The sequence below is a fragment of the Crocodylus porosus genome, unplaced genomic scaffold (genome assembly GCF_001723895.1).
Source record: "Crocodylus porosus isolate Cpor-Errol unplaced genomic scaffold, CroPor_comp1, whole genome shotgun sequence".
Lineage (NCBI taxonomy): Eukaryota > Metazoa > Chordata > Crocodylia > Crocodylidae > Crocodylus > Crocodylus porosus.
The window spans coordinates 93108974-93117520 of record NW_017728918.1 but is presented as its reverse complement, the minus strand read 5'-3'; positions in this window follow the sequence as shown (position 1 = coordinate 93117520).

The window sequence follows — 8547 nt, the reverse complement described above, 5'->3', positions numbered from 1 at the left end:
AAACCCATCATAGGCCAGTGCAACTCATCTGGTATGGTAGTGTCCATTGCTTTCAGTATCTTTCAGCACCAGTGTTTTTTCAAGTCATAGTGAGTAACTACACTGAATATTTTTTACTTCCTTTTCATGTCCAGCGCTGAGATATGCCTTTCTTTTCCATTTTCAATGATTGCTGTTTTGTTTTTTGTTTTTTTTACCAGCCTTGAATTTCTTGCAGACATCACCAAATGGGGCCCCATACAGTTCACCCAGAATCCCTCTGTTGTCCTCTCTCTCAGTCTGTTATATATGACTAGCAAAGTGCCCATCAAGAATGATGGGCAAGCAGTAGGGATGTAGTGCCACCACCCACTAGTACATGCTGCCACTGTTCCTGTCTGATCAGTTGTGGCCTAAGATCCTTGTAATGGACAAATTGATCTACTATTTTTCTGTAGTCAAAAATGACTACATCCAGCCATGCACAACCCCCTCCCCCACTCTATGTCTGACCATGTCCACCCCCCCCCAGACACACACACACCTATCCACATGTCACACCCAGCCAGCCAGCCAGCACACACCACATACCCACCCACCCACACCACACATACACAGAGCCATGTGCCACATGCAGCATACACACCCCCAGCCACATGCCACACACACACCATCACCCACCCAGCCACATGCCACATGCATGCACACAGCCACATGCCACACCCACATCCAGCCACATGCCAGTCACCCAGCCACAAGCTATGCCCACCAGCCCACATGCCACACCCACCCAGCCACACTCCCTACACACACACACACCCAGCCACACCTCCCCACACACCACACACACACCCAGCCACACATCAGACACACACCCTGAGCAACAAACACACATGCACACCCACACACATGTGCCCTGCCCCTCCTGTGCACCCTACTACCCCAGCTGGCAGGTGCTTCCAGCACAGGGAGGGGCATGGCATGTGGCTGCTGGATGCCACACGGGAAGCATGCATCAGGGATACCCGAGCAGTACTCATGGCTTGAAATGCTGTTGACCCTGGTGGGGCCCAGCCCAATGAACTATATGGTAAATCATGAATCTTTTGGCTTTGGACTAATATCTTGCATTTGTAACCCAGGTACACCCAAGGGTGTGCCCTATTCTCAGTTGAATGGGATGGGTAGGCAGGAGGGGTTGCTGTGAGATGGATGCCAGAATTTCAAGCAGATCCCTCTTTCCCCTATAAAGAGTAACCCCAAGCCCAAAGTTATTAACTATATACAATTTATTAAGTTATAATATACATAAACATAAACTAAATATCATATACATACACAGTGAACACTAACCAATACCAAGGTGAAACCCTGAATAACACTATTTACAACATCACAATGCAACATTTCAAATACAAAACATAAGGCACAAACATGAACAATCTTAATAACATCTATTCCTTAATATATTCCCTGACCCATGGCAAGAGATAGTCCTCCTTCCAATGAGGTCCCTTGGGAGGGTGTCCAGGAAGCACCAAGGGCCCCTCCCCTTAGGGCCTTGACTAGGAGTGGGGGCTGCTCACCCAGCCCCTTCTCTGGGTTTGCCCACCCCAAATGTCTTTCCCTTGTGGGATGCAAGGGCCAGTGACTCACGCTCCCTCAGGTGGCAGTGGTAATGGCTCAGCTCGATGGGGTCTCCTCTGCTGGAGTGTCTCTCCATGCCTCTCCTGCACCACTGGGCTCCTCCCCACCCCACCTTGTGCCCCACTCTGGGCACCGAGGACTTAGCTTCTCTCAGCTGCTGCACCACTGCTGCTGGCTCTTGAGTGCTGGGCCTCACACTGCAGCAGTACTATTTCCCCATGCCCTGGCCTCAGCATTGAGGGCTGTCTTAGCACAGGCTGGGAACTTCAGGCTCTGGCCTCATGCTGGATGGCTTACCCAAGCAGCCTCTGCTGCTCCCTGGCTCCCAAGGCGCAGGCCCATGTGCTGCCCTGCACACCGTGGGACCTGGCCACTTGCTGGGAGATGGGGCCTGAGCCACCTCACTGCAGCGCCAAGGCCTTTGCCCTGTGCACTGCCCCATGCACTGTGTGACCCACTGGCCCTGCCAGGGTCGCAGGCTCAAGTCACTGCTTGTGGCTCCCAAAGCCTGGGCTCCTTACACCAAACTGCACACCATGATGGGTCCGAGCAGTCTCACACTGTTCCCAGGGCTGGGTCTCCATGCACTGTCCCTGTGCATCATCAACAGCCCAAGTGGTTTTGCACCGCTCCCACGGCTGGTTCTCCAATGGCAGCTTCAGGAACCTTGGGTTATTGCTCGCTGGGTGAGAGCTGCCCTGCTGTTCTTAATTCCATTCTTCTTGAGTCCCTTGCTGAATCTGCCCCTCGTGCTGGGCACACAGCTCCTTTTATATGCTCTAGGGTTCTGCCCCTGAAGTCTTCCAGACCTGACAGCTTACAACCTCCAATCAAGTCCAAAAGAACTCTTTTCCCCATCCCCTCAGGAAAGGGGCATGACTTTATTTCTCCTGCTGCCTCCTGATTGGCAGATGGGCTCCACCAATCAAAACAGCAGGATCTCAAGCCCAGGACTCAACCCAACCTCTGAAAGGTGAGCCTGCTACACATTGTTTACACTAAATATAAGTGGGTGTGTCTACATTCATTAGAGGGCACCAATAAGCTGCAGATTGCTCCACAGGAAGATCCCAGGCACATGAAGCTCCCAAGCAAGTGCCTGAATGTGTGCCTGTGGCAGGGCACTGTTGGTGCCTGCCACTTTAAGGACAGAGCCAAGCAGCCAGCAGATGCTTGATTGTGGCAGCCATTTTAGATCCATGGCTGCCTATATAAACAGAGCAGTTGCCTACTGGCAGGCCAGGTAATAATGTTGTCTGGTTACTGAGCTGACTATAATATCCTGGAGGTATCCTGTATATGACATTCACAGCACCTAGACTGCAGCACATTGAACAGTAACCCTGACTGGCAGGAGGCTGCTCCAAATGGATTCAATATTCTGTGGAGGCACTGGTCGGGGCATGAGGGTGTTTCGGTGTGTTTCAGCCACTAGGCAGGCCTCATATGGAAGCACCTTCCTGCTCCAGCCAGCTGGTCAGTATCTACATGTGTGCTGCTGCACATGAAAAAAACCTCTGCATTAAGGTATGACTTGTAAATTCAATTCCTACTCTGCTGTGAAGTTATTAGTTTTGTGTACCCTAACAGGGGTGCACATATAGATGCTAAGATATTTAATGTGCAGCTAATTAGGTAACTGCACAATAAGCTGGGTATAAAAGTGCTGCTTAAAAATATGTTTATGGAGTAGCTGTGCTAAAATTTGCAGCAGTTTCCAAAAAGGTAAAATACATTAATTCTCCATGAAATAAGTCTATGGGTGCTATATGCAAATTATTACAGGTATGTTAATTTCAAAGTCAGTGTTTCCAAATTTGCTCCTCACTTCCATGTGTCCAGGAAGGGCCGGGTCCAGTGATAAGGAGCGGGGGAAGGGGCTGCAGGGGGAACAAGTTGGGTGGGGGGCAGAAGGCAAAGGGGCCACCTGACCCCGTCCCCCACTACTATAGCAAGGAAAATCTGGGGAAGGGGACAAAGAAGGCAAAGGGGCCACCTGACCCTCCCCAAAGGGGCCACCTGAGTCCCCCAGGATTTCCTTGTTATAGCAGTGGGAGGGGGACAAATTGAGGCAAGCCTCCAATACTTAGATTCTATACCTGGAAAATCATAACAAATTTATACATTTTCCATATAAAGATTGTAATTATTGGGGAGTCATCTTCTCTTCAGGGCCATCTTACAGCTGAATAAATATGGTACTTCCCAGGGATTTAGTGAATTACCAGGGTCCCCAGTCAGGAAGGAAGGTTCTAGAGGATACCGGGAACCAAACAGAATGCTAGGGTGGCAGCACTGAGCTCTTGAAGATCTTTAGGAGATACTAGGTAGTGATAGTCTTTGGATTTTCCTGTACCTTGGGAGAATCCTGGTGTCCAGCTGTCAGAGTCGGCAGAGAAGCCGGTCTCTGAAAATTCTAGCAGGACTTTGTGAAGGACTGTGTGGTAGTCAGGAAAAAGGGCGAGAAACTATTTCTTTTTCTATTCCAAACTAGTTTTCTTTTTCTCATACAAAACTTTTCTTTTGTATAATAAATTCTGTTTGCTATTTTGTTGCTTTACTGTTTGCCTATGGCAAAGTGTGATCTCAGAACAAGTGATATTACAGATGTGACTTTTCTCTGGAAGAAGGGACCCAGGATTTTTCATGATCCAAGGGGAAACCCTATGGAACTGGCAAAGATTCCCCTCCTGTGACTTTGGAGTCTAGTGGAAGGTCAGTGGAGTTGAAGCTTGGTGGGGACGATGAGCCATCCTAAGCCTTAGGCCAGTGGTTCTCAATTTTTTTAGACTCAAGGCACCACTTGGAAAATGTCAGCTCCTTGTTTTCCAATCATTTTTTGACTACAGAAAAATAGTAGATCAATTTTTCCATTACAAGGATCTTAGGCCACAACTGATCAGACAGGTTTCAATACTGCAGATTCCTATTTGAAACCTCTGGGTTTATCTTATGAATGTCTGTGTACCTTACAGAGCCAGCACTGCATAGCACCCTGCAGCTCCCTTGCAATGATCTCATGGGACTCTGGGGTGCCATGACACCCTGGTGGAGAAACACTGCCTTGAGGCAAGCAGTGGAGAAAAGTGGGGCTCTAGGAGCTCTACCCAGCAGCTGAGTTCATGCCCAAACAACCGTGTGGAGTACTGGTGAAGATGTCTAAAATCAAGTTCAAATTTTAACTGTTTTGATGTCAGTTGATTTAAAAGAATAAACAGAGCTTTTTAAAACTAGAAATGTACATTCTATTTTTCCATATGAAACTTAAAGTGTTAAAATGTTTTAATATAATTCCTTTTTTGGACTTGGACATGCACAGAGAATTCTAGCACAGAAGAGAATATTTTACAATAGTGTGTGTGTGGGGGTGTGTGAAAGAAACAAGGCCAGATTGTCTTTCACCAGTGAGTGGCAACTAGGTTTGATTCCACCTCACTCAAGTCCTTGAAAAACTGTTAATACAAATGATAGATGGCTCCTCTGCCTTCCTGCTGCCTTTTGTGACTCAGTCTTAATCTACAAATGATGGTGTATTACAGAAGTAGGTACAATATTGGTTTTCAGGGACTTGAAGTGGAGTTGAAACACATTTGAGTGCCTAAATCTACTAAGATGCCCAGCAAGTAGAATATTTAGTATATGTGACTCTAAGGAGAGCCAAGTTGGTTGAGAACTTATTAAATTAAGCATGCATTTTTATTATAATGAAAACTAATTAAAAGTACTTAATGGACTTTTTTCATCCTTTTTCAAGGAGAAATAAAAGGGATGACCCCCAACAGCATTAGTCATAATTACATGCATAAATCCTTTCAGTGCTGAATAAGTGTTTCATGTGAGTAAAGCAGTTTAGTTAATTTACCATAAAAATCTGTGTGTGATACTAGTATAATAGTACTGTTAACTGAATGGCATAATCTTTAAGCTGTTAAATATTTCATGTTGATAAACAGAGCAGTCAACTTGTCACATTCCAAATGTATGCCACCAATGCCAATTTCTCATCAGGAGGAACATGTTTGTTAATTAAAAGAGGATTATAGTGACTGAAATTAAATAAGGCCCATTTTCCTACCCTGGGTAAAATCTATCAATTGTATTTTAAGAATCACTATCTCTGCTACTAGTTATTCAGTGTTATACAAACAAATTACTTTTTGATAATATCAGGTTTCTGTATGAAAGAGGTTAATTTAGTTCTAAATGGGAGATGTTTCTTGAAAAGTATAAGGAATTATTAAGCCAATCAACATTTTAATAATGGATAACAAATATAGAAATTGGTGGGTTGCTCCCAGAAAGATTACTCTTAAGTAGCCAGAAAGTAAAAAAACACAGTTACCAAATCTTAAAACAATGTGTATGTGTGTGTACATTAGATTAGCAAACCATGATGATATCTGGTGAACATTTGGTGAAAATTCAATTTTAATGATAAAAAATTCACAAAATCCTGAATGCATCCTGCTTAGCTAGATCTGCTTTGGATATAGAGAAAAGATGTGAAAATTGTGCAGTACCCCACTGATGTATTTTTGTAAGTAGATCAGTTAAAGAACACTTAAGGCAATGAGAACATCACACCAAAGGTCTGGAATCTAATATCCCTGTTGTCTTGCATTTCAGGTGAAAAGCAAATGTAAAATTTGTTTCATTGGCGTTGCACATATGCAAATGACTATACAAGTAGTAAATTTGAGATGATCTTGGTCATATACATCCCTCCAGGGCTAGGGACAGACATTCAAAAGGCCTGAGCCTATGGCTGGATTCAAACTCTCTAAAAGGCCTGAGCCTATGAATGTATTAAATCTCTGCAGGTTAATTTAACCTGCCTAGGTTGAACCAGTTTGTAAGTGTACATTCCCTCTGGACTGAGGAAATGCAGGCACATTACTGCAGTAGCTCAGGCTAGAAGTTAGGGAGTGCTAAAGAAGCCCTCCCTACCTTTCCACAATGCTGAGTGGTGCGGGGATGGCATAGCCAGGCCCCAGCAGGACACTCTGATAAGGGAGGGGTTTAAACCCCCCAACCTGCCTGTGCAGTCCCAGGCTTTTCCCTGCTTGCTCCTCAAGGGGTAGGAGTGTTGCCAGACCCCAGCCCTTTCCTAGAGCTCTAAGGCAAAGGGGGAAGGGGTGCAGTGCATGCATCTGTTGATGATACTGAGCTTTTCAATTTCTCTCTCCCTGCTTCATACTCTCTGCAGCAAACCTGGCAGGCAAGGGAACCAGCAGGGAGCTGATAATATAGCATTTATTGGCTCATCAAGAAAACAAAAGTCTATCTCAGTAATTCAGGCTCTTCTTAAACAGCTTTTTCCAAGGAAGGAGTGGAGAGACATTACCAGCTGGCCTGTTGATTAGCTCCAAACAGCCCTAAGTGGACTTTGTCCTGTCTGCCTTTGTCTTGTCCCAGTGAAATTGGACACGTGCACACACACACACACCTCTCAGCATTAGCTAGCATACCACATGCTGGCTAGGGTCCGTGAGGCTGGGGTCTGTGCTGTGGGAGATGGGAGGGAGGAGATGATCCCTTTCTGAGCAGCAAGTGGTGAGGGGGGAAGGCACAGGGGAAAGCCAGGAAGACCCTGCTGTGCCTGCAGTTTCCACCAGAGCTTTGGCTAGGGAGCAGAGGGGAAGGGCTAGCCCTGTTCTCTGGAGGAGACAGCACAGCTCAGGGTGGCAAAGCATCTGGGATGCTGGGGAACTCTGGTTTGACTTAAACTGGGAAGGGGTCTGGGATAGACATTGCATAAACTGGTTTGACCCAAATCAGTTAAGTCTGATGCTACATTGCAGACCACCAAACAAGGAGGATGAGTTAGACCTGGAATTCTTGAGGCAGCTCTCACAGGCTTTACACTCAATGGACATGGTTGTCATGGGTGACCTAAACTACCCTGACATCTGCTGGGAGGAGCAATCAGCTAGATCTGCCCATTCACATAGGTTCCTAACCAGCACACAGAACCTACACTTAATGCTGGAGGTATACAGTCCCACTAAGGGAAATGCCTTACTGGACTTAGTGCTTGCTGCAGGGGATAACCTGTTAGGGGATCTGAAGATACAGGGTAACCTAGGGGATAGTGACGACCAATTGTTAGAATTCACTATCCCGTGAAAAGTCAGAAAGACAACTAATAGGGCAGAAGTGCTAAACTTCAGAAAGGCTAACTTTGATCACCTCTGGATATTAGTAAGCGAGGCACTGAAGGGCAAGGGTATTGTTGAGATGGGAGTCCAGGAAGGGTGGGTGTTCCTCATGGGAATGATCCTTCAGGCACAAAAGGGGATCATCTCAGTGCACATAAAGGGAGGCAAAAGAGCCATGAAACCTTCTTGGCTATATAGGGTAATCCAAGAGAGCCCAGGGAGAAAAAGAGAGGCATACAGACTGTGGAAGCAGAGCATAGACACCAAGGAGTATACCTGCTTGGCTCACACTTGCAAGGAATCAATTAGAAAGGCCAAAACAGAAATGAAACTCAGCCTTGCTACAAAAATTAAAGACAACAAAAAGTCCTTCTTTAGGTACATAGGGAACAAAAAGGAGGTGCATGGCAGCATAGGTCTGACATAGGGCCCCTACAGAACAGACTAGGGCAACTGATAACAGATAGGAGGGACAAAGCTAAGCTCCTAAGTAAGTATTTTTGCATCTGTATTCCTAAACACAGATAAAGATACATCTCCCAAAGGGACTATAGATAGGCACAAGAGGGACCCCAACCTATCAATAGTTAGCACTGACCTAGTGAAGGGGCATTTGGAGGTGCTGGACATGTTTTAGTCAGCAGGCCCGGATAGGAGGGTGCTGAAGGAATTGGCCAGTGCCATTGCAGAACCACTGGCAAGGTTGTTTGAGCACTAATGGCACTCGGGACAGGTCCCAGAGGACTGGAAACGGGCCAGTGTG